This window comes from Dipodomys ordii, unplaced genomic scaffold (genome assembly GCF_000151885.1).
Source record: "Dipodomys ordii isolate 6190 unplaced genomic scaffold, Dord_2.0 Scaffold1, whole genome shotgun sequence".
NCBI lineage: Eukaryota > Metazoa > Chordata > Mammalia > Rodentia > Heteromyidae > Dipodomys > Dipodomys ordii.
The window spans coordinates 9,795,010-9,822,679 of NW_012267217.1; positions in this window are offsets into that span (position 1 = coordinate 9,795,010).

Sequence of the window (27,670 nt, forward strand, 5' to 3'; positions counted from 1 at the left end):
TAGAGGGAGGAGCAGCCTCTGGCTCTCGTTACCCAGTGGGGAAAGCCACTCCAATGGCTGGTGCCTGAGCTGGGTGACTTTTCCCTGGATGGAGCTGAGTCTGGCAGGTCACTTCGCCATTAAGTTCTTGTGACCTGCTAAATGACTCGTTTTATTCCAAGGCCTTAGTTGGAGCTAGCAGCTCTGCCGAGCTTTGTCGGTATCAAAGATGGAGATCACCGGTGCTGGGGGGGGTGGTGGTGGCCTTCCCTCCTCTGCTGCTGAGAAGGAGTGAGGATGTCGGGCTTCTACTCACACCAAGTCTTGGATCCTGGGTCGTCTCTGGTCTGCAAACTGCAGGATGAAGCTGTCTGCTCCTTGTCGGTTCTTGCTGGTGTTGAGTAGAATCCGCTCGCCCTCTGCATCTGGCTCCTTCCTCCTGGACTCTCTGTGTGAGCGCTCAGGTATCGCCCGGCTGCGGTCTCCGCCGTGGCCCTGCTGCCACCGCCACTGGCGGCTGCTGGCTAGCGCTCAGATATGTATTCTTGCCTTGGGTTTCCCTCACTTGTCTAACTCTCTGTCCTGTGATGGCACACTTGGTGTGTTTCTCTGGCTTAGGACTGTTCACTGGAACTCTAAAACTGCTTTCTATGCGAGAGCTTGTTCAGATTCCAGCTTCTCCTCCGCCATCTTGTCTAGGTCCTGCATAGCATATTCTTGATCTCATCATCTATGTAGAATGACCCACATGTGCTTTTCTTACTAATAATTGAGAAATAATCTCTTGAAATGCTGCCTGAATTGGCCTTGAATTATGGTCCTCTCAATCTCAGCCTCCTATGTAACCAGGATTATATTCATAAATCACCTGCAGTATAATTCTATACTGTTTTCTCTATACCAAGTAAAACTCTTACTTGTATCAAGTCATTCTTGGTGCATGAACTATTCTTTACTTCTTTGCCAGCAAAGCAAGAACACATAATTCAACAGCATATAGACCTCTTTATCTTTTTTAGCTTTGAATGATAGTAGATAAAAATAACGTGTTTTCCTCACCAATTGTTACATTCATGTCTGAGATTAAAAAATGCAAATCAAAAGGGAAACCATAGTTGGGCACCAGTGGCTCACATTTTTAAACATAGATACTCAGGAGGCTGAGATCTGAGGATCATGGTTGTAAATTGGTTTCTGAGACTCGTATCTCTAATTAGTCCAGAAAACTGATTGACATGGTGGCTCAAAGTAGTAGATAGCTAGCCTTGAGTGAAAAAGCTCAGGGATAGGACCCATTGCCCAAGCTGAAGCCCATAACTGACCAAAAAAAGAATAGATAAACTATATATATTTTTAAGTTTCTCATATCAGAGTCTACATAAACTATATATATTTTTAAGTTTCTCATATCAGAGTCTAGAAATTAAGACCAGAAGCTTGAAGATGATCTATATTTATGGATACAGAAGCATAATTTAATGTAAAAATATATACAATCTAATTACAACAAACAAGGAAACTTACCAAAGACTTACCACATGACAAAAGGAGAAAATCATATAGCATTCCTGTACCTAGTGGCATATTTTCTATTTCCGTTAGCTTAAAATGTCAAGATACCATATTATCAAATATACCAAGATATCATATCACAAAATGTTCCAATTGCAAGTTTAAAATTTTATCATTAATATTATTTTTGCAAAAGAGAAACAAGGAGTATAGAGTGATTACAGAACAATCATTAAGTAACCACCTGGAGAATGAAGGAATGAAATAGCGAGGAATGTGACTGCTGTGTTTTCTCCCTGCTGCAACTTGGCCAAAGAGTATTAGGAATAATTTAATGATAGAGATATAATCCTCTCTGTCTCTGTCTCTCTGTCTCTGTCTTTCTCTGTCTCTGTCTCTCTCTGTCTCTGTCTCTCTGTGTCTCTGTCTCTGTGTCTCTGTCTCTCTCTCTCCCTCTCTCTGTCTCTCTCTTATGTGGCTTGAAGTGGGTCTGGGTGCTAGACTCAGTGCCCTAGACTCTTGTTCTCTAATGGGTTCAAAACAGGTTTTAGTGCAGAGGGCAGGGTTTCCCAAGTCAACCAAGAATCTCTACAAAAAAAGGGCCTAGTTTTGATGGGAATGATGGACATATTTATATATTTAAATAAATATAATGCTATATTTTAGAAATGTAATATATTGAACAACAGCACAACACCAACTGTTCTGTGGTTGCTTAGGAAATGATGCACTGAAGGAATCAATTTGAACCTAGAGATCTTTGATAGTGTCAGAGGGAGAGAATTATTTGAGGCCTTTGAACTCAATCTCTTTCTCTGTAAGGTGACATTACAATGAAGTAATCCATATTAGCCTGCCAGATAGATTCTGAATCAAATCATAAATGAGGGGAATGACAGAAAATGTCACTTCTATATTCCTTATTCTAAAGCATTTCAAGATATTAATATTTTCATTATTAAAGAGCAGTGTCAATTTCTCAGTAACATTCTTCTATTCAATAAAATAGAGCATCCAAGTTATAAGAATATGTATTATTCATAGAATTCAACAAAGCTCTTTAATTTACAAAAGAAAAGTGCAGACCAAAAATATTTTTGTCCTCAGCTATCCCCCTTGCATGAAATCATCCTCTGCAAAGGGGAAAAGGCCTTGTAGATTATAGGGCCAACTCCAAGGTCTCCAAATTTGTGTCTATGCAAAGCCTTTCACATCCACATGGCTTCCTCTTGTATTATCTTTTTTCCCATTTCTGCCCTGTACGTTCATCTAGACTGTGGTGATCCAGGCCTATACAGCTGATTCCTTCCTATCTGTCTCCAATTTTGGGAGCTATCAATCTACAATATTCTCTCAGTTATCCCAAGATTTACATCCCCATACTAGTTCCAGTGAAGAAAACCTGACCACCGTGTATAGGAAATATTTGTGGCATCATGCGTATATGGAAGGAGGTATTGGGAATTCCTAGGAGTGATTCCATGAATAATAAATAACAGGTCAATTACACATTTATAACATTCACAAAGCAGAAACACTTTTCTTTTTTTTTTTTTTGGTAGGTCGTGGGGCTTGAACTCTGGGCTTGGGCACTGACCCTCAGCTATTCATCTCAAGCCTAGTGCTCTACCACTTGAGCTACAGAGCCACTTCCGGCTTTCTGGTGGTTTATTGGAGATAAGAGTTTCACGGACTTTCCTGTCCAGGCTGGCTTTGAAAGGCGACCCTCAGATCTCAGCCTCCTAAGTAGCTAGTATTACAGGGATGAGCCACCGGCGCCTGGCTAGAAGCAACTTTCAAACTTCACTTCCTGAGGAAATATTTGGGCTTAAATACAATATCAGAAAAGATCTATCTTTAGTAACAGTATTGCACATGTTTTGTGTTATATTATAGGTACTAACATTTATTAGTTTCAAGGTTATATTAGGTTGGCAAAATCTGGACCAACACAGAAATATTTTAAAAATTCACATAAAATCATGACACTTTGGGGAATATGAGAATGTTTTTCCAAAGCTTTTAACTATAAATATACATTTATGTATTCATATGATTATATACATGTGTATATATACATACATCAGTATATATATATAAACATGTATATAGAAATAATAATCGTGCAATTCTTGTCGAATTAATTAAATTTTAGAGGTAAAAGAACCAAAATGCTCCAGTTAGCTAATGTAATAACCAATGGGCCCTGATAATCAGCATGGCCAAGTGTCCAGGCCTGCTGGCAGGCGGAGAGCGAGGGAGGAGGGGGAGAGGCATAGCAGGAGAAGATTCAGAGGTGAGCCTCATCACACCTAGGACTGGGCCACTGAAGGGAACAGGGCATGGAGAGGATGATGTCACTGTCCCACAGGGCGTGCCCCTGGAGGCGCCTCCTGGAGCAGAGCAGGGCAGGCCTGTGGAGAGTGGAGAGGCCTGCAAAGAACCAGGAAAGGAAGAAAAGGAAAAGCCTTCCCCTTTGGAGGATTGGAGCTTTGGAGCTTTGGAGGTCAGGGGTTGGAGGTTTCAGACTGACTAATTGGTGATTTTCAGACCAATAAACAACGGTCAGGGCTGCTTATTAGAGGCTTGGAAGTTTGGTGGTCGAGGCTGCTCTTGGTTCAGGACAAGGTAGTCATAGGCCTCCTTTATATTGTAATTAAATTTGTTGTCTTTAACTGTGCCTTGATAGATTGTCTCGCTCTTTTGAGGTCATAAGTCTTAAGAACTAAGAAATAAATCTCCAAATAAGCTGATGTCTTCCATTGTTGTATAGTCTAAGGATCAGCAGAAAGTGAGACACAAAAACCACTGATGAGTTATGGTTAAAACAAAACTCCCAAGGTCGGGGTCTCAGGGAACAGTCCTGGGTGCCAGCCTGGTTTGGATTTTAAACATTCTTGGCTGGGAAGGAAAGGAGAGGATACAAGCATACACAGTAATGGTGTTTGTCCATTTTGGCCAATGGTCACTCCAAAAGGTCATGCCTTAAGTTGAAACTTCCTGCCAGGGTCTTCCCACATAGGGATTGTTGATGGAAGGCTTGGGGAATAGAAGAAAGGATGGGGGTGACTTGTTTAGATAGTAGCAGAAGCAAAGTTACAGAAGATAAAAGAGCTGGTTAGTCAGTATTTAAGTCCTATCTCGGGGCAAAAGTTTTTATGAGGGTTACAATTCAGTTTTTAAAATTACAAAAGCATAGTTACATTCATATTCTAAAATCATCCATTATTAACTAGGGACTTCTAATTCATATATAACCTAAATCAAATCTGATATTTCATCCTTAATTTCTCTAACACAACACCATGATGCATCAATGCCTAAAAGTCCAATCATAGTTTTCTCTAAAGCCTTGCATTCAGATTTTTGTTTGGGGATGATATCAATCAAGATGCACTTCAATTATAAACTGATTTGTTGAATGGTAATTACTTTATAAAACTATGTAATGATAATAAGATATATAAAATTTGGTTTCTGTTGAAGTTTCATTACTTGAGAAAGTAGAAGCTGTGCATGTGTTATCAAGGATATATTCACATATTTTCATGTTAAACCAGCAGAAATTAAAGTTAAAAATCAATATATGGCACATGTAAACCTTAGGGATTTGATAAAATACTATTACATTTAAGATAAACTGGTTGGAAAAGGACAAAGAGCACAATTTCAAAAAAAGGGGGGGTCAAAATGTTACACAGTGGGGAATTACAAGAGAACTATCACAACTAAAATTGCTATCACAAATGCTTTAAAAATTGCTATTTGTAATATGCTTCAAGAATGAAGTCATTTGGAGCTAACCATTATCTAAAATCTATTTAGAAGTTAACAGCTCTCTAAGCCTCTAGCTATGGAAACATGACATAATAGATGATGTGCATTGCTTTTGGAAAAAATGAAGGTTACTTATCAATGAGCCTGGTTTTCTGAGGATGTATCATTGCATATCAGCCAACTGAAACTTGCTCACCACTCCAAAGCAGTTAACTTACTGATTGCTTTCTGATTATTGTATTTTCATGGGAATATTGATTGGTTATTAGTGTTATTTTTCTTCTTAAGATGCCTACAGGCATATAAAAAAGATGTATCTTACACAACAGGTAATTTTTGCTGTTACCTTTTGCCAGCAGGGGGAGTTTTGTAGCTATATTTCAAGTTATTAACACTATAACTTGTTGGGAGCCCTCAACTATGTTCCAATGGTAAAGACAGTTCAATTCCCATTGAGCTTAAATAAATAATACCTAAATGTCTTTCTAAGACAATCTCAGGATACCCTGATAAATTCTACAGGTTTCATAAACATAACACAATTACAATTTCACTGAGGCTCTTAACAGGTATGGTACAACATTATGAAAAAGATAAGTAAAACTTGTTTTACATTAAGACTTTTAAATAAAAACATGGTTCCTTTTCTTCCTCATATTTTTCCAGATTATTTTTAATGAAATATGTATTTTGACTAAAAGGAGTTATGGGAGAGACCACTGAATTATAGTTTTCTGGTAAATCAAAGAGAAACTACCATGAAATAGTATACGTCAATAGGACTCAAACTTGAAAGTCATTAAAATTCAACTCTGTTAATGTACTTTAAATCTACCTCCATGGGGGCCTTTTCCTGATGTTAACATCACTTCCACAGCTCTATTTTTCCATTTAATTGACTATATAAATATACCTATATATAATATTATATATATGTACAGTATGCTTTTTTGAAATACACATATTTTTGAAACAGCTAAATTGGTCTAGTTAATTTATATCATCTCCCATTGTTTCCATATTTTGTTGAAACACAACATGGATAAACTTGGAGGGCATTTTACTAAGTAAAGCAAATCAGTTATAGGACAAATACTGTCTACTCTCACTTCCATGTGAAATTTAAAACATATAGGATAAAGTAAGAGTGTGGCTATCAGAGATAGGTAGGTCAGAACAGCAAATGGACAGATGCTTATTTAAAAAGAAAAAAGATATAAAGTTTCAATTATGTAGTTATACAAATGGAAACTATTAATAATAAAGTATATTTCTGAATGCTGCCAAGAAGATTTTAAGTTCTCTATCCTCATGTCTATTTGTTAAATGAAACTGCAACTGATAATGTGATTAAGCTCTGAATAGCTAATTTATCAGAAGGATTTGCTTAATGACAATAGACTATAAGTAAAGCATTAGAATTGTGGTTTGATTTATTTATTTATTTTGCCTTTTCTGAGTCTTGAGTTCAGAGTCTGGGCACTGTCCCTAAGCTTCTTTTGTTCAAGTCTAGCACGCCAGGGCTGGGAAGGTGGCTCAGTGGTAGAGTCCTTGTCTTGCATGCATGAGACCCTGGGTTTGAATCCTTAGCACCACATAAACAGAAAAAGCCAGAAGTGGTGCTGTGCCTCAAATGGTAGAGTGCTAGCCTTGAGCTGAAGAGCTCAGGGACAGCCCAGAGTTCAAGCCCCACAATTGACAAAAATAAAATAAAAGACTAGCACTCCACCTCTTGAGCTACGGGACCGCTTCTAGCTTTTTCTGTTTATGTGGTACTGAGGAATGGAACCCAGGGTTTCATGAATGAAAGGCAAGCACTCTACCACTAAGGCATGTTTCCAACTGCTAGAGATGGGGCTTGAAACCAGCATCTTGAATCACAGATGAGTGCAGAAAGCAATTGTGTCGTTTGCTCAAGAGTGGAGCTGTACATAGTGCAGGAGAAAACTAGGCAATCATGGAGATGATGTTTTTAAGGAGAGAATCGATCATGAAAACCTCAAAGGGAAAAATGTCACACTTCTATTACCTAACAATATTCTATTCTTGTATTACCTAACAATTTTCAATATGGAAAATGGCAGGAATGGAGAAATTCCACCACACTGGTAGAAACTCAGCCACTATCATTCACAGATAGGACACCTTTGTCATCATATCTTATATATAACTTAAAAAAACCTATCATGTTTTTGTGCCCTATTGACAATAAAGATGGCATTTCTCCTTTCATTTCTGCAATGTTATCTTGTCTTTGTTGCTTTGTATGTCCCTCCCCCACAGTATAACCTCTGTTTTCACTGTATTTGATGTTGGTATCATTTGTGGAGGAGAAGGGAAAAAACAAATTGTTTAAATAGGGATACAGATGGACCCATTGCAACAATATGTATATGAGATATTATGAGATATAATATGATATATTATGTCAAAAATGAGCTTTACAGCTTTTTAGTACTTTTAGCTGTTGAAAGTAATATAACTTATCACAAAAAAGAAAAGGAATTGAAAGTTTTATTGAAGTCTGAAACAAGCAGAAACGGTCAGATAAGTTAGGCGAAATGAAGCCCAAGATCAGGACTCAAATGGTTCTTTCTTACTATTGTTTCTAATATATTTACAAGATGATTTCTTTTTTGCTTTGTATGTCCCTCCCCCATGGTATAACCGCTGTTTTCATTGTATTTGATGTTGGTATAATTTGGGGAGGGGAAAGGAAAAAACAAATTGTTTCAATAGGGATACAGGTGGACCCATTGCAACAATGAGATGTACAAGACATTATGTCTAAAAAAATGAACTTTACAATCTTGGGGCAGAGAAAGAGAGCGGGGAAAGAGGGGGCGGGAGATGGGAAGGGATGGTAGGGGAAAACAAAGGAGGAGGCAACAATGCTTGATAAGAAATGTACTCATTAATTGCTCATGTAATTGTACAGTATTTTTACAATTAAAAAAAAGTTGAGATGCTACTTTATCCTTACATGTTTGTAAAAATAAGTATTTTCTACTGCATGAATGATTAATTGCCTTTTAATACAACTTAATTTAAGGAAATTTTTAAACAGGCTGTTAATCCAATAAATCTAACTTAAAGTCAGTTGGCCTACCTTAATTGCACACTGGTGATCTGTTCAAATTTTAAACTGTTAGGAGGATAGAAGTATAACATAGCATGTAGTTTCTCTGTTTTTGTATATCTGCATTACAAAAGCCATAGAACAATTTACTAAGATTTGTATTGGCCTTTCATGAGCAGAAAACATAGCAATGCCTAAAATAATTATCACTGGGTTTAATGTTGATTCTGGGAATATTTTAATAAATCAGAGAAATGAACAAATATGTACTGTCCTCATGGACCTCACAGGTTACAGAAAATTGAAATTAAAATACTAAAATTACTTAGTAATTAGCAAATGTGGTACTACAGCAAGTGAGTTGTAATATAACAGGGAAGTTGTTACAGCATTTACCAAAAGGCTGAAATCTACCCTAGGATTTTCAGTAAATTCCTTACAATAAGGTCTAAAAACAAGCAGCAATTTTTTTTCTTTCTTTCTTTTTTTCTTTTTCACAAAGTCTTAAGACTTTGTAATTTAAGAAACAGTATACTTCGCACAAAGTTTCAGGCTGGAGATGCAGAAGTAAGTTAGGTAAGTTTGTCCTTGCCTTCATTTAGTCTAGAGTCCAGTGAATATTGACAAAAGACATAATATGACACATTCTATCAGGAAGTTTGTACTTGACTTAGAAATGAGTTTATCTGTTTGAAAGCCCAATGTTTTAAAACCATACCTCAAATCCCATCTTCACCGTCTGTAACTACTGACTCTAAATAATTATATTAAAGATTTATTTTCTCCAACAGTTGTCTGAGTTGGTATTGTGCTATAATGAATTTAGGTGTTCTCAATAGATAAATAGACAAGGAGAAGTTTGAGTATTCCATAAAATAATTACATAAATCTTAATATTAGTAGACAAATTTTATGTATATACTTTAAATCAGCAAAAAATATTTTCTACAAATCATATTAACATTCACAAAAGTCCTATCCAGGGGGAAAACTATAATATATCCAGATAGTAGCAACAAAGAAAATTTATTTTGAGCAAGTAAAATGTGGTAAATATTGTAATAACTGCAAGATAGCCATAGAATAAGACCATCTACTCAAGCAATTTTTTCACAGCCAGAACCCCTATATATCTCTTTGATTGAAATAGAAAGGAAAAATATATTTTCATTTGCACATTTTCACAGTACCCATTATATGCATCTTGAGGCCACAAATTGGCTTTAGTTGCATTTGTAATATTAATATAAAATAGAGCTTTGATACGTAATTTCTTCCAAATAATTTATGTGTGGTGCATTTTGATTGGACATTTGATAAAAGAAAAGCAATGGAGGAGAAAGTAAGGGAGATAGGACCAGAAGAAAAAGAAAGTAATCAAAATGTGGTTTTAATCACATATTTTATTACAATAATTTATAAGTATAAATTTTTATTTTCTCAATTATTTTTAGGCTAATGCTGAGAATTCAACTAAGATCATTTTGCTCTTTTTTCCCCCTCATGGATGACATTCTACAACTTTAGTCACATCTATAACTCTACACATTTGCTAATTATTGGAGATAGAGTTTTACGACTTTTCTGCCAGGGCTAACTTTGAATTCTGACCCATAGATCTCAGCTTCCTGTATAGCTAGGATTGTAATCTTGTCCATAAACAAGGACCATAAAATAAATACCTGGCTGATTTGTGTGAATTTTTAATAGATACTCTTCTATTTAAAAAATGAAGACATCTTTAAAAGAACTAATACAGACTTACTATACAATAATTTATTACTATAACTACTGCCTTTTTAGCTATATAAGTCACTTTCCATGTCAGTAAAGCAGCTTTTTCTTTGCTTATTGATAATTATCTAGTTATTATCAGGTACAATAGTTGCCTATAATAGCATTTCTGAAAGTTTTTTTTTATGTCAAATAGATGTATATATTATTATAACTATATAACAAGCAGGTACTTCTTTCATTATTGTTACTATGAAATGCACAGTAACACTGAGGTAATAATAGTATTGTTGTGCCCAGGTCGCAGGACCCCCACCAAAAAGACCACCGAGTGTCAGACTTTACAGCTGTTTTAAGGTGTTATTTAAATGGGCTGCAACTCAGGCCTTGTCCTACACTCCCACACTGCAGAACCTAGGAGGAGAGCCTGGAGCTAAAGATTTGCAGGGCTTATAAAGGCACACAACCAACCAGGTGTTTGGATTACCCCCACGTGTTGCTCTGCTAGACAGAATTTGCTGATCTTAGGTTTAGTTTAAACAAGCAACAAGTCTTGGTCACTGACTCAAGACTTTAACCCTTCATTTCCCCCCTTGACTTATGGTCCTGAGACACAATCTTTTGGCTCCAGCCCCAAACTAAACTCCAACAGCTCTCAATCTTGAATGGGTATAGTCCCTCTCTGACCTTAGCCATACTATTAAACAACAATACCAATAGCAATCAGTCCATTTTTCTTTTCTTGAGGAATATGTGGAGTGGTTAGGTAGGATGCTTGGAGACTTCCCATGTTTCCCCACGGTCATCCAGGGCAAAGGGGTCAGCCAGTCTGGCGTGGGAGCAGTGGATCCAAGCAGCAATGCCATCCACCTTAAGGGCAGTGAGTGTAGCCAGTAGCACCATGTAAGGTCTTTTCCACCGTGGTTCCAGAGATCTCAAGTTGTGCCTTCGAACAAACACCCAGTCCCCTGGTTTAAACAAATGGGGGTAGGAATAGAAGCTTTTAGTTGAGGCCACATACTCTTCTGCACCAGCTGCAAATAATCAAGCCTACACAGAAATTCAGTATCATCCAAATCAACAATCAATTCAGTCTGAAGCCTAGGGATAATGCGTGGGGGGTGTCCATACATTATTTCAAAAGGAGTAAAGCCAAGCTGATTGGGTGAATTTCTTACTCTAAACAGGGCAAAAGGAAGGAGCAATATCCAGTCTGCGCCAGTCTTCAAGGCCAATTTAGTTAAGGTCTCTTTTAGAGTCCGATTCATTCTTTCTACCTGCCCTGAACTCTGGGGTCTATAAGGATAGTGTAATTTCCAATCTGTCTCCAGTACCGTGGCTATTCCCTGACTTACTTTTGAAACGAAGGCCGGTCCATTGTCCGACCCGATGGTGGATGGGAAGCCATACCTGGGTAGGATTTCTTCCAGTATCTTCTTAGCCATGACGTTCATGGTCTCATGCTTTGTTGGGTAAGCTTCAACCAATCCTGAAAAGGTATCTACAAAATCTAGCAAAAATTTATATCCAAACTTTCCAGTTTTAATTTCTGTGAAGTCTACTTCCCAATACACACCTGCCCTATCTCCACACAGGTGAGCTCCTTTTGTAACTGGTTGATTGGGGGCATTGGTGAGCTGACAGGCTTTACAATTTATAACAATGTCCTCAATGAGTTGATTTCCTTGTCTAATTTTAATGTCTGAGTGTTGGAGCAAGTCCTGCATTCTTCAGGTTCCCATGTGAGAGGCCCAATGTATTCTCTTAAGAATCCCCTTGCCTAATCTTTGTGGCAAGATAAGTTTCCCCTCACCAGTTTTCCACCAGTCTTTATTTCCTTCTCTTCCCAGGGGTTTATAGGCCATGGGAATTTTCTTTATCCACTCCAAGTCTTCTTGGGAGTACTGAGGCTCAGGAAGCAAAGCTCGAGGCTCTGGGTCTACTAGAGTCAGTACTTCCGCTCTGGGCTGGAGGGCCACCTCCTTAGCTGCCTGATCGGCCAAGTTATTTGCTTTGGTTATTTAATCAATTACCTTTTGATGGCCAGGAAAGTGCATAATGGCAATATTTGCTGGTTCCCATAAGATCCGGATGAGGCTTAAAATTTGTTTGTTTTTAATAGCCTTTCCCTCAGCTGTCAGCAGCCCCCTCTCTTGGTAAATGGCTCCATGGACATGCACAGTGGCAAAAGCATACCGACTGTAGTCTCTTCCCTTTTCCCATTTGTAGGGCTTTTGTTAGTGCCACTAGTTCTGCTTTTTGTGCAGACATTCCCTTGGGGAGTGCTTCTGCCCACACAATCTCTGTGGTGAGTGCTGCACCTGCATACCTTTTTCCATCTCAAATGAAACTGCTGCCATCTGTGAACCAGGTATGCTAGGCATGTGATAGTGGCGAGTCCAACAAGTCTGTCTAAGATCTGCTCACAGTCATGCAGGGGCGCTTCCAGATCAGGATCCAGCAGCAGAGTAGCTGGGTTTCCTTCCTTTCCTGTTTTTGCTCCTCCTTCTCTCTCATTGTTAACCTTTTCTGCCACAGCTACTAGATCCCTAATAGACTTCTCACCAAGTCTGTCTAGAGTCTGCAACTTTCGCTTTATGTCTGGTGCAGCTTGATTTTTATAGGCAAACATAATCATCTGAGCCAACTCCTGGTCTCAAGACCATACAGGGTATATTGACTAAAAGCTTCCATGAGCTGCTCAAGATATGCTGCCGGACTTTCACTTCCTCCCTGTCTAACATCATAAACTTTGGCCATATTAGTAGGTCGGCAAGCCGCTGCCTGAGACCTGCCAACAAAGCCTGGTGGTAGACAAGGAGTCTCTCCCTAGCTTCAACCATATTTTAGTCCCATGTTGGTCGGATCTCAGGAAAATAGGCAGAGATCAGGGCAGAATCCATGATGGGCGCTCCTGTGGGGCCAGGGATATGTTTCCAGGCTGCCTCTTGGATATAGTCTCTCTCTTTGGTGGTAAAAAGGACCTGTGAAAGCTGACTAAAATCATCCCAAGTGGGCTGATGAGTAAAGAGAATAGTTTCAAGGAAACAAATTAAATCCTGGGGTTTCTCAGAAAAGGGGGGATTTTGGGTGCACCAATTGTATAGATCACTGGTAGAAAATGGCCAATATTGGAGTTGCTGTTCACCATCTGCATCCACAGGACCTATGGCGCATAAGGGAAAAACAACTGCATTAGAAGGGGAGCTGATCCCATGGCCTTGTTAAGAAATTGGCCCCTCAGAAATTTTAAGGGCAGGTGCTCAGGGTTCTATAGCTTCCTCCTCCTCTTGATCATTCTCAGGTTCTGCAAAAGGAAACTGGGAAGAAGAGTATGGGGGAGAAAACATTTCTTCTTCCATGTTATCTACCTGAAAAACCGGGGGGTACCTTTTTTTTCCTCTTAGTTTCTTTTTGTAAGTATAGGGGGCTAAATGGAGTGGTGCCCATGGTTTCCAGTCCCATCAGTCGTACAATCCAAAAGAAACCAATACAAACAAAACACACACAGGCTTGAGAGTTAACGAAATGGAGATCTCCCAATTGTTCTGCTGACTCCTGTCACAGCAAGGTTCCACATCCACGCCCCACAGCAGAAGGAGCAGACCCACAGTGGGCAAGTTGGGCCTCAGGAGGCCCTCTTGGTCAGTTCCGGCCCAACAGTGAACCGACCCCCACCCCACAATTCACATGGCGGGTTCCAAGGAATCCCCCCTCACAAGAGGATCTGGGACATCTCCCAGTTCCTCCAGGGTTGTCCTGCAAGCATGTCAGCTTCGACAACCCTTTACACAATACAAATTGGAGCAGCTGTCCTCACAAAGGAAAACGAAAGTAAAACATACAACAGGACAAGACAAATTAACAAAGACAGCGATGTTTTATCTTTGGAGTCTGAGGTCTCGGGGATCTTTGGGGGAATCCCAGATGAGCACCCACTAATATGTTGTGCCCAGGTTGCAGGACCCCCACCAAGAAGACCACCGAGAGTCAGACTTTACAGCTGTTTTAAGGTTTTATTTGAACAGGCTGCAGCTTGGGCCTTGTTCTATACTCCGACACAGCAGAGCGTAGGAGAAAAGCCGAGCTAAAGATTTGCAGGGCTTATAAATACACACAACCAACCAGGTTTTTGGATCACCACTACGTGATGCTCTGCTAGACAGAATTTGCTGATCTTAGGTTTAGTTTAAACAAGCAACAAGTGGTCACTGCCTCAAGACTTTAATCCTTCAGTATGACTTGTTCTTTGAATTTTATTACAATTCAACAGTGTAAACTAGACCACTTTGGCCCCAAGAAGATAATTAAATGGTATTCTGTTAATACATATATGGCAACTAAATGATGCACAAATGTGAAATTAAAACAGGATCTCTACTTTTTATATTTAATCATTAGAGATGTCTAAAAACATAAAGACAAATGAAGACATAGCCCTATATACCTGGTACTGTATTTTTAGAATAATCCATAAAATAGCATTGGTATAAGAAGAGTATCTATGCTGTAAAGTCACAAGACAGTATTGGTTTTGTTTAGTGTTCTGGTGTTTCCCTGATACATTTGTTGTTCCCTCCTATTCAATATATCTGTATTTGTTCTCTACATATTTAATCTATCATTACAAAAGATAGGTATAGAATAATAGTATTGTTACAATTTTTTCTATCTGAAAATTAAGCTTCGCTTTTCTCATTGTTTTTACATTCATTTAGGAAATAGGAAGTATTGAGTATATGTTAAACAGTTGAAAGTACTAAGAATAGAGTTATGCATGAAAAGAAGAAAGAACTATATAAAGCTTACTTGTGGTAGAAAGTACAGAGACTAGACAATAAATAAGTAAGAAAAATGGTATATAGTAATAGGAAATAGGAATTGACTATTGTATACTACTTAAAAATTAAAACTGAGAACTAAAGTATAATATTAACTAATGAACTGAGGTCGGTTCTAAAACAAATTCAACTATTCCATTCTAATGCGTAGCTATTGAAAACAATGAGTTGTAGTAACACCAATACAACAAAGTAACAATGCACAAACAGAAAACAGAAGCAAGATCAGGTGGAAGAATAGTTAGATACAAACTCCATTCTTCTGTCTTTCCAATTTGAGAGAGAGAATTATATTGGGTAGAAAATGATAGATCACTGTCTGGAAATTTGGCTGCAATTTCTGTTCTGGAACTCTTTCTCCAAACAAATTGTAGTCTCTCTGTTCAGTGGTTTTTGCACTTAAATGATATGTTAAGTTGGATATTATTTTTAATATCATATTTTTGTGTGATTTATATTACTTTCCTAATTTTCCATTCTACTAGCAATATCCTGATGGGAAAATATGGCTGACCTCACTAGTGAAAACATGACCTTTAATTTTGAGTTACCAAATTTTCACAAAGGCAAGGGCTCACATGCCATAGGAAAACCATTCTACTGTACGTCTGAGAGACAATGTCCAACTTAAGTCTCCCAACAAGCTTTCAATGAGCATTTATAATAGGCAAAAGAGTCATATTTCCAAGTATTCACTGAAAAAAAAAGTTAAAACCCAAGAGAGATTTCTAAAGATAAAACGTTCAGGCACAGAGAAAAGTAATGAGGGAGGTATTTTATTTTAAGTAAAGAATATTCCCAATTCTTTCCAACCATATGACACATGCAGCTGCCTCCTCTGACTCTTCATAAGACCTATCATGAATAAACCTTGACAATTGGGTTTAGGGATGCCACGTTCGATTGCTGTTCTCATCATTACACACAGAAAAATGAGTAATAGAGCAATTTCCCCTATTTTAAGAATTGAAAAGTAAATGGAAACTTAAAAAGTACTTGTTAGGAAAGTTTGTACAATAAATAATTTTCTGGTAAAGGTTGCTGTCAATGTAACATATTTTTATTTGCTTTCTATTTTAAATGTTTTATTTATTGTAAAGATGCTGTGTTTTAAGAGACACATTTATCCAAATTAATCAGAACAAATGATCTCATAGATCCCTAATTTATAAAATTATGAAAATTAATCAATCAATATTTTGGAGTTGATATTAACAAATCTACATATTTTACAATCTACCAGATTTGTATTTATAAGAAATTGTGTTAGAAAAATACAATTAATGTTGTTTTCATTTGATATTGAAAAAATATATTATGAAATTCTAACTTTGATCATACCATTATATAATCTAACCCTATTTGATCATACCATTATATACCCTAACCCTATTTCTAATGCTAGCCCTAGGTTAGTTATTCTGCATCCTAAAGCTTCTCTCAAACCTAACTAAAACTAACCCTTACCTAAAACTAAAGGCTAATTTCAATATTAACTCTAACACCTGATCAATTTTAACCCAAGCCATAATTCTGCACCATAAATCTTCATCTAACCTAACCCCAAAGCTAAAGTAACCCTAATGGTAACACTAATTCTAACATCAATTTCTTAACCCTTATTTCTGTTCAGCCCTAATCTCTTTGTAATGTCACACCTAGCCTAAGAATCCTAACTTTTCCTAATCTACCAACCAAATCTACTTTTTTTTTGGGGTCCGGTCGTGGGACCTGAACTCTGGGCCTGGGCGCTCTCCCTCAGCTCTTCAGCTCAAGGCTAGCATTCTACCACTTGAGCCACAGCGCCACTTCTGGCTTTTTTCTTTTTGCTTATGTGGTGCTGAGGAATCGAACCCAGGGCCTCAAGCATGCAAGGCAAGCGCTCTACCACTGAGCCACCTTCCCAGCCCCCCAAATCTACTTTTTTATACCTATTTTGTATTATTATTATAAAGTGATGTGCTGAGTAGTTAGTTATATAAGTCAGGAAATGAGTGTATTTCTTTTTGAACAGTGTCACTTCTTCCCTTGTTTTATCCCAGTTTTTATCATTCAACACTACCCCTTCAAGATTTGTAGTTCATCTTCAAAATAGTGTCTAGTGATCATGACTGCTGAATTTGTTCACCCTTTGTCCCACCATTTCTCTTAAACCTAACACAACACTATTTTTAAATCAAATGCCTCATTCTCACAACAACACTACCCCCTAAACTTACCTTTTATCTATATCTATAATGTAAACTAAAAACTGATTTAATCTAACCCAACACCAATTCCAATGATGAACACCACTCTTAGCTATCACCTCTGATTAATCACAAAACACTGTAACAATGATCAATTCAAATTTATTATTACTTTTAACCCTTATCCTAAACCTAATCCTAATGTAAAATTAAATTAATCTGAAAATTAACTTTATACTAATCCTACACTTTAGACCTAATTATATCTCTTACTCTAATCTCTAGTCAAGATTAGCCCTATTTCTAATGCTAACCCTAATCTTAACCCTAATTTTATTCCTAATTTTAATCAAAACTTTAATTCAAGTTTAAACCTAATCCCAAACATAAATCTAAAACCTGAACTTAACCTTAACTTTCATCCAGATCAACTCTAATGTTATATATAATCTTAAAGTAAATTTCCTTGTCAGTGTAATTCTAATCCCATATTTTAATCCACATCAAAAATTTAACTCCAACCCCAATTTAAATGTATCCCTAACTCTAATGTCTATTTATAACACTGTAATCAAGCCACCTAATAAAATCCTAACCCTAGTTCTAATGATAACCTTAACTTTACCCTAAGGCAAAATTCTAACTCTAAAGCTCTATCTAAATCTAGTTCTAACACTACAGCTATCTGTAAATCAAATTCAAACCATGGAACTGAAAATAGACAATATAAAACATACTCTAAATCTAACAAATTCTAACACAAACTGCAACCCCTGAACAACACTAACACTCACCTAAGTTAAAACCTAAATCTAAACCTCAGACTATCCACTCCCAAATATTAAGCTTAACCTAACCACAAGCTTAACACTAATACTAATGCCTAATTTTAACCTTCAACTTTCCTTTGATCAGTCCTAACCATCTTGTAATGCTCACAGTGACTCTAACTCTAATTCTAAATGTAACCTTAACCTAACCCATATTGTAAACCCAAAACAAAAGATAAACAAGCCCTAATCTTGATGCTATCTCCTAATTAAAACATTAACCCTATTTTCTGATTAACCCTTAATCCTAATCTTAATGCTACTCTATCACTAATGATAACCTTAACCCTGAACTGAACCTCAAACCTAACCCTAGTTCTAATGCGTACTTTATTGTGATGTTTAAAAATATATCTAAGAATTAATCAATTATTACATGAATAATAGCTACAATAAAATTTTAGAATGTTATATCTACTTTAAATATCACTATTCTTTAAAGCAAGCTTTAAAAACTGGAAGAGAGACAAAAATGAACATATTTGAAATATTTAATATTTAATACTTGTAAGATAATATACATATTTATCAATTATTGGCAAAATATATTAAAGTTCAATTTATTATTTGGGAGAACAAAATCTGAGATTATATACAAGGAATAGTATTGACATGTTGCTACACTAACTTTACAGCAAAATTAAGCCAATATTATGATTATATGTAATGGTATTTAATACTCCTAGTATTGGTATAATATCCTTATAAAACAGTTAATGCTAGAAACATAGTCTTCTTCTGAATAATGAAGTTATTATTTGACAAGTACTTAACAATCGGACTAATGGAGAAATATCCCCCTAAGCAGTAGTATCATGTTTAAAATTACAAGATACTTTGTTAGTGTCTGGGGTCTGTCACTTTTTCACTTTGAGATTTGAGGCAAATTAATTCATCAATGTGTGCCTCTGATTATTCATCTGAGGAATGAGAATAATGATTATGATTATGCTTTAAAATTATGCTGAAGATGAGGTAAGATATGAAGAAAAATGCAAATTACCCCGGAGATATAGAAAGTCCTAACACTATTCATAGCAAATATGAAAGCATAATGATTATTGCTTTTATTTCCTTTTTTCTTGAGGATCAGAAATTATTTAATACTGTGTAGTAATTTTGGTAAATTAAATTTAAAATATTTCTCTATAGTAAACATATATGCTAAACTATTATTTTAACAAGTACATAAAATTGAAGAATTAATAAAGGCAAAATTACCAAGTACAATAAAAGAATATCTAAACCCTATGTTTTAACTAAATAATGTATTATAGTGGATATCATGGATCACTGTATTTAATTTGATCTGTGAGACAAACGAGAGTGAATATAGAAGAAAATCTAGGTATTTATTTTTCCCTTTGGAAAAAGTTGCTTTAGACACAGATCCAATAATATCAAATGCATTTGAGGGAAATTACTGTTATTAAATTCAAAACCTTGCCTGTGGCCCCTGGAAAATAAAGAAAAGGGTGGAGGACAAGTTTCTGAAATGTTCAGCTAAAGGAAATCAAGTACATGGGTTGGTATCCTGTTCAGGTCTCATAGTATAATGATCCAGGAAGCTGGAACTGGGTAGCAGCAAATTTCTCTACTTGAGGAACACTGGTGTTACAGTGATTCAAGACAGCCTCTTATTGAAAGGTTGCTGCTAAGCAACACAGGGTATATATGGAGGAGTGTTGCTAAGCAGAACATTTCCTCTATTCTACTGCTAAAAATGTTTTTTTAAGTACTATAGGAACACAGTCCAATCTTAATCATCCATAAAGCTTTTACATAATAAATTATAAAAAATAGAAAAATAAAAACAAATTTGAATAATGTAAGAAATAGTGATAGTTGAGAAAGCATAAATGTACACCATAGTTTTGAGACTGCCAATACTATAGATGACTGGATCACTTATATTTGACAGTCATGAAAAAATTGCACCACAATTGAGGAAATACAAACAAAACAATGTGATGTGGTGGCAGTGTGATGTATTTTAATATACAAACATTTTGCCTTAATATTCAGTCAAAATTGAAAACTTCACAAGGGTAAATTTCATAACCAGATATAACAAAAATCAAAGAACTATAAAAAACTATTAGATTATTGATTTCTAGGTCAATATTTCAATTATTGAGTTTATATCTGCTGAAAAACTATACTCAAATTCTGACTGAGTTCTCTGCATACTCTTTATTACATATGTTGAAGGGACATTTCAATAATGTTGTGTTCTTAATGAATGCAGTTAAATTTTAATATTCCACCTTTTTGGGCGGGGGGGGGGGGGGGGGGAGAGAATCCGGCCTGAACTCTGGGCCTGGGCGCTGTCCTTCAGCTCTTCAGCTCAAGACTAGTGCTCTACCACGTGAGCCACAGCACCACTTCCAGCTTTTTTTCTTTTTGCTTATGTAGTGCTGAGGAATAGAACCCAGGGCCTTATGCATGCAAGGCAAGTGCTCTACCACTGAGCCAACTTCCCAGCCCAGTACCACCTTTTCTTTTTCCTACCCAGTGCCCCATACAAAAAAAATCTATCATGTTATTTATTTCAAAATTATTATTCATTTATATATATAATTGCAAATTTAGAATTATAGTTTTATCATTATCACTTATAAATGTAATGCAACATGAAGAGAAAATGGCCTTTTCACTACTTATAAGGATTTTCTCCTATTTTAAAATAAATGGTTAAGCTCAGTGACCCTTAATTGATTTCAGAGTGATGTTGAAAAACTGAATTTCTGCTTATTCCTAAAAGACAGATGATCTCATTCACAGCCAGTTCTGGCACTTTCTAGATAGATTCAAATTTCTACTATCTTATCCCCATTCTTCCTCGTTCTTGTAGCTAGTGCTTTCTCTCTTCTGCCTTCATATAAATGCATAAATTTGAAGCCAGATGTTATTTTCTTCAGGGTTCTATGATATATTCTTATGCTCTGATCATCTTGCTCACAGTAGAACACAGCATCCTCAATTCTTCATAGTTCTGTCAAAGTATCTGCTAATAGCTTCATGGCTGATTCTCTGCACTGGAAATTGCTAGGGGGAATGATTCAGTTTCTTTCCTTCCTACCAGTCTTTTCCATGTTCTTAGCATAAACTCAAGTCAAATAATAAACATTAACAATTAGAACAAATGAATACAAATGATGAAATTAATAATATTGAAAGATATTTTGCTGTATTATTCTTTTCAAAATTATCAGCAACTTAAAGTGACTATCTTAAACTCCCGTTAGATTAAAATTTCTAGGAAAAATAATCTTTCAAGATTAAATTTTTATTTTAATTTTGAGGATATTGAATATGGGATTATTTTTGCTGATTTTCAGACTTTATTAATGCTGTATATATAAACTACTAAATTTATGTTAATTTTGTCTATTTTTTTTCCTTTTAAAAATGTATTCTCGTAAGGAGCTGTGCAAAGAAGTTACCATTCAACAGAGCAGTTTATGAATATAATGTGTCTTGATCAATTTCACCCCTCTCAATATTCTCACCCATACTTCCCACAACTCCCTGCTGCCTTTCCTGGCTTCCCTTCATTTTATAGGAAATGTATGTAATTTTTTGCCATTAAAAAAGTTTAGGAATACAATGCGTCTTGATCTGTGCTGCTCCCTTCATCATTTTTCACCTCTCCCCACGTGGCCTGACCCCTTCCTTCCAAGTACCCATTTCCTGGTACTTATATTGCTGGGCTGTGAGCTTGACTTTCTAAAAGATTATACTATTTGAGCTCTCCAAAGAATCTGTTATACTTTAGTTACTTCATTTGTAACCACCTGCATACCACCCCGTATGTTTAACTGCGAATTTGTAGGCATATTCTAACAAACACAAATAAGGCAAATCATGCCTTTGTTTATCTGGGTCTGCCTTACTTCACTTAATACAATTTTATATTGTCTTTTCAGAGTACCTAACTAAGCAGAAAATATAAAATGCACCCAATGATTACATTCTGTCCCTTGCTAACAGATTGTTAGACGTGGGTACAGAGTTAAAGACATAGTCAAATACATATCCTCATCATCCCAGTGACATAGGAGGCTGAGATATAGTGGATCAGTGTGTGAGGTCTTCTAGGAGAGAAAAATCTTCTAGACTGTCTCTCCAAAATAACAGCAGAAAAGCAGGGGGAGGTGTTCCTTGAAAGGTGAAGGGTCAGTAAGCAAGGAAGCCAAGGTTCATGAGACCTTGAGTGCAAAATCTAGTATTCTCACTTCTGTAAAAACATGATTTCAATTTTTTTCTACACTATTTTACTAACTTCACAAGTCTTTTATTTCTTTGATTTTAGCTTTCTGTATCTCAGAGAAATAAAAAGAACTTGTCATTAGGCAAATTTGATCACTTTCTGAGAAGTTCTTCTCCTTACACATAATAATCTAACATTATATTAGTATTAGGTTTAGGTTTTAATGTTTTTTTTTCTTCTACTAGAATTTGAAATTAAATCTTATTCTCTCTGCTTTAGATTCTTGGCCATTTAAGCCACTTTTGTTTTTGTTGATTATTTTGGAAATGATGCATATACAATATTGTGGTATTACATATTAAATTCATTTCTACAAATCTATAGAATTATTCCATTTTGTAAAACTGAAATTATATATAAACTATAAATTCTATTTATTTTTCTTACTGAATGATAAAACCAGCATTTTGTATTTTTCTATCATGATTGAAGTATTCTAATTATCTCATATACGTATATTTACATTTTAAACTGTCCATAACTATCTTATTTATTATAATATCTGCAATGGTCTTCCTTTCATGTAGCAATAGTTTCTTCTTTCTAGGCTAAATGACATACTCGATTTTAAATATATAGCACATTTTTAATCTGTTCATATGTTGATTGATCTATGCTGAAAGAAAGAAATATAATTAATTTCTGTTGAATCATGATATGTATATTGAAATGTACCTATGAATCATTCCCAGAAAACACTTAATGAATAAAATCTGTGGTACACAAATTCATAATAATCCTAATAAACATTTTTGATGATTAAATTGCATTGGTAAGTAAAACATTACTGGCATATAATCACAGAAATGTTTATGTTGCATGGTACATATGTTAAGCAAAGTTTAGCTTATCTTGTGAGTGTTTATTGCAAAAGCTAATAAAACATGATAAAATTACTGGCAATTTAACTCAAAAATAAATAATCACTGATCTATAGTTAGTAGAATATAAATAGCTTTGTCTCTAAGTCATGTTTTACTCTCGCACTGTATGTTATTGTATCAATCTCTGACAACTTCTCATTTTTACAGCTTTTCTGAATCTTTAACCTATAACTTCTCAACGTAGTCTAAATATTCTCTCATTTAATCAATTCATATAAAAATGAATCTGTAGCCGGGTGCTGGTGACTCACGCCTGTAATCCTAGCTACTCCGGAGGCTGAGATCTTAGAGTCGAGGTTCAAAGCCAGCCCGGGCAGAAAAGTCCATGAGACTCTTACTTCCAATAAACCAATCGAAAACCGGAAATGGTGCTGTGGCTCAAGCGATAGAGTGCTCACCTTGAGCCGAAGAGTGCAGGGACAGCACCCAAACCCAAAGTTCAAACCCCACAACCGACAAAAAAAAAAAAAAAAAAGAATCTGTACCAAACATTTCAGAAACTGCATTATCGTACTCAGACAATTGTTTCCCTTATTAGAGGATTAAGACAAATCAGTTGCTTAAATAGCCTTTTATATATATGTATGCTAACTTTTCTATTAAAAAAAGCTGCATATTTGCATTTTCCATCTATTTGTCATCAAAAGTTTGGACGCTTCATTGTTCATGAGCTCTATAACTAGGCATCTCAAATGAAAAAAAAATCACAAAAAACAAAAAGGAGACTAACTCTGATGACATCGGGAAACTAATACAGAAAAGTGAGTAAGATATACAATTATACCAAAGTGAATAATACATTTAGAATTTCGGAGTTATGAGCAAAATTTTTCTTAACATTAGGTGAAATCTATTCTAAAATTAAATATATGATTTTTCCTCCAGATAGATTATCTAATTGACAAATAAGCAGTACAGTATTCTTAGACACGAAATAATGTTGATTCTGCTTTCCCTTATGAATTATTTTGCTAACAATGTAAATATGTACTTAAACCTTGATTTATATGCTTATATAAATCATATTTATATGTTCTAATAATCTGGTTCTAAAACAACTTACCCAAATTATTGATTAAATATCCTCTTGACTTTTAGCTAAGAAAGGAAGACCATAATAATTATTTTCTTGTTTGAATAATATGAAAAAGGTTTCATGAATTATAAAAAAAATCTTGAAAATTAATTTATAGCATTACACCTACTGATGCATTTACATTTCTGACAACTAAAGCATGTTTAAAAAACAAAAAATGTAGAAAGGTAGTACTTTGCTAATGTGTTGTAATTTTAAGAAATTTAAATATTGCAAATGAATACTTTCAATTACAAATTTGCCTCATAACATGTGTACAAGAGAAAAAATGAATTCTAATTTTTATTTTTTAATTTATGATATTTAGTATTGTGTACTCTCTATATTGAAAGAAAAATAGTTCTTTTCAGGACATGATTATATACCCAAATTCTTACCATACTATGGTTTTGTACTAGAGTTTGAAATTTGGTATTGATATTCCTCCAGCACTGTTCTTTCTGTAAAGGATCGTTTTTGCTATTTGGGGTCTTTTATTGTTCCATGTGAATTTTTGGATTGCCTCTTCTATTTCCTTGAAGAATGAGGTTGCAATATTGATAGGTATCGCATTGAATTTGTAGATAGCTTTGGGAAATATTGCCATTTTCATGATGTTGATCCTTCCAATCCAGGAGTATGGGAGGTTTTTCCAGTTTCTAAGTTCTGTTTTGATTTCCTTTTTCAGGTTTTTAAAGTTTTCATCATAGAGGTCCTTCACTTCTTTGGTTAATTCCTAGAAAGAATGATATTGCCCCATTTGTTAGGAAATGGAAAAACTTGGAAAAAATTATATTAAGTGAAGTAAGCCAGACCTAAAGAAACATAGGTCCTATGGTTTCCCTTATTTACAATAACTAGTGTATGTCTGAGACAAGCAGATATAGTGAGATAAGTTGTTAGGTAAAATGAACCCCAAGATAAGGACTCAAATGTTTTTTTTTTTCTTTCTTGCTATTGTTTCTAACATATTTATAAGATTTTTTTTTGTTACTTTGTATGTCCCTCCCCCATGGTATAACCCCTGATTTCACTGTATTTGATGTTGGTATAATTTGTGAAGGGGAAGGGAAAAAACAAATTGTTTAAATAGGGATACAGGTGGATCCATTGCAACAATGAGATATAAAGATGTTATGTCGAAAATGAACTTTACAACTTTGGCGCAGGGGGCAGGGGCGGGATTGGAAGGGATGGGAAGGGGAAACAAAAAAGGAAGCAACAATGATTGATAAGAAATGTAGTCATTACCTTGCCCATGTAATGGTAACCCCTCTGTACACTATTTTCACAATAAAAAAATTCTTACTATATATTATACAGATGTGAAGTTGGAGATAAACTGTAGTGGATGAGAAATAGTTTAACTTAAAAGCATGGAGTAGATTAAGTATTTTTTAAGTTATAAAATGATTAAAACTGGCACCAGTGGTTCATGCCTGTAATCCTAGCTACTTGGAAGGCTGAGACTGAGGATTGAAGTTCAAAACCAGCCCAGGCAAGAAAGTCCATGAGACTCTTATCTTCTGGTGAGAAAACCAGAAGTGGTGCTGTGGCTCAAGTGGTAGAGCACTAACATTGCGCTAAAGAGATCAGGGACAACATCCAGGCCCAGAGTTCAAGCCCAAAGACTGACCAAAAAAAATAAAAAGACTGCCATTACCAAAATTTAGATTTGACTGTCTTTTATGTTTCTTTAGAATTTCTGTAAATGTCATGATGCCAAATTGAATAAAGAAAGTAAAAATGTAGAAAACAGAAAACTGTTTTTCTAGAAATACACAATGATCAGTTTGAAACAATGCATATGTATTAAACTATGTACTCTATGTATTAACAAAATTACTTTTTCAAACATTTATCCACATATATGTATATGTACATATATGTGTACATATATGCATATATATGAATGCATGAATATATATCCATATACATATTTACACATGTATGTATATGTGCATATGCATAGGTATGTATACATGTGTGTATACATATAAACATATACATGTATGTATGCTTATGTGCATGTGTATGTGTACACATATAAACATATACATTTATTTGTACACACATATTTAGGCACATTTTTTCCCTCAAGTATTCTTTCCTTGATCCTTATCCTCATTATACCCAGGCTTTCCTCCTGACTTTTATTCACCTTAGATCTTGTATCACCTATCTCAATGACTTCTCTGTAGCTGAGTAATTGTGAAATTATCTGTGCCCTTCTTAATTAACCACTATCTGGCAATCCTAAGTTTTTAGACGTTACCTTTTTTCCAATTTTTCAAACAAGTCTATTCCTACTTTATAGTTAATAGCAGAAAAAGGGTTAATCTGAGGTCAAAGACAAATGAATTACTTAATCAAGGCAAAATAATTAGTTTGAGATTCTGGTTGCCTCCAGTTTTCTATGAGCTGTAAATTTTATGAGGCAGTGCAGATCAACACATGCAGATCCAAATAGAAAAAAAAATGGGTTGTATCCAAAGGAGGAACACTAGGTTTGGAAATTTTATTCCTGAGAGGAGATCAATTATGTCCTTTCTGTAGGAGATATCATCTCATCTTTAGACATTCTTTCTGAAAGCACAATCTTTATGACCACTAGGTAAAATAGATTTCTCAAAAACCACCAAACACATTTAATCAATCACTAACTCTAGTTTGATCCCATCTCCTAAATATCTTAAATCATCCACTTCAAAGCATTGATACTCTTTTTGATTATTTATATTTCTTACTAGGGTCATTCTGCTTGATAGGAAGAACATCTTTTTCTTTAATTATGGCCATGTAAGGAGTGAAAAAAATGAGAGAAAAAATTGTGAAACATAACTTTCAAGTTTTTCAATATATCATGTAAAAAAATGAAACCCTTTCAAAGAAATGGACCAGTATTTATTTGACTTTGTCTCCTCACAGTTTGGGTTGAGACTAACATTTATAAACATGTTTTACTAGGAGTGGACTTTACATTTATGAGTTTGCCTAATGTTAAAACTTTTTAAAATTTTGTATATAATTTTATTGTAAAAATACTGTACAGAGATGTTATAGTTGCATGAGCAAGGTAATGAGTACATTTCCTATAGAGCATTGTTACCTCCTCCTTTGTTTTCCCCCTATCATCTCTTCCCTCCCACCTCCTCACCTCCTCCCTCCACCATCAGGAAATTGTAAAGTTTATTTTCAACAGAGTGTCTTGTACATCTCATTGTTACAATGGGTCAGCCTGTATCCTTGTTTCAGCATTTTGTTATTTCCCTTCCCCTCCCCAAATTAAAACACACACACGCACGCACACACACACACACACACTTGGCTAACTTATTCCTCCCTCCCCTCATTTTCTCCTACTTTCCATCCCTCAAGCTCCCCCCCCCAAGGTGTACAGTTCATTTCCAACATATTGTCTGTATCACTGTTGCACTAGTTAGTCCTTTGTCCTTTGTCTCAACATTTTGTTATTTCTTTCCCTTCCTTAATTCAGA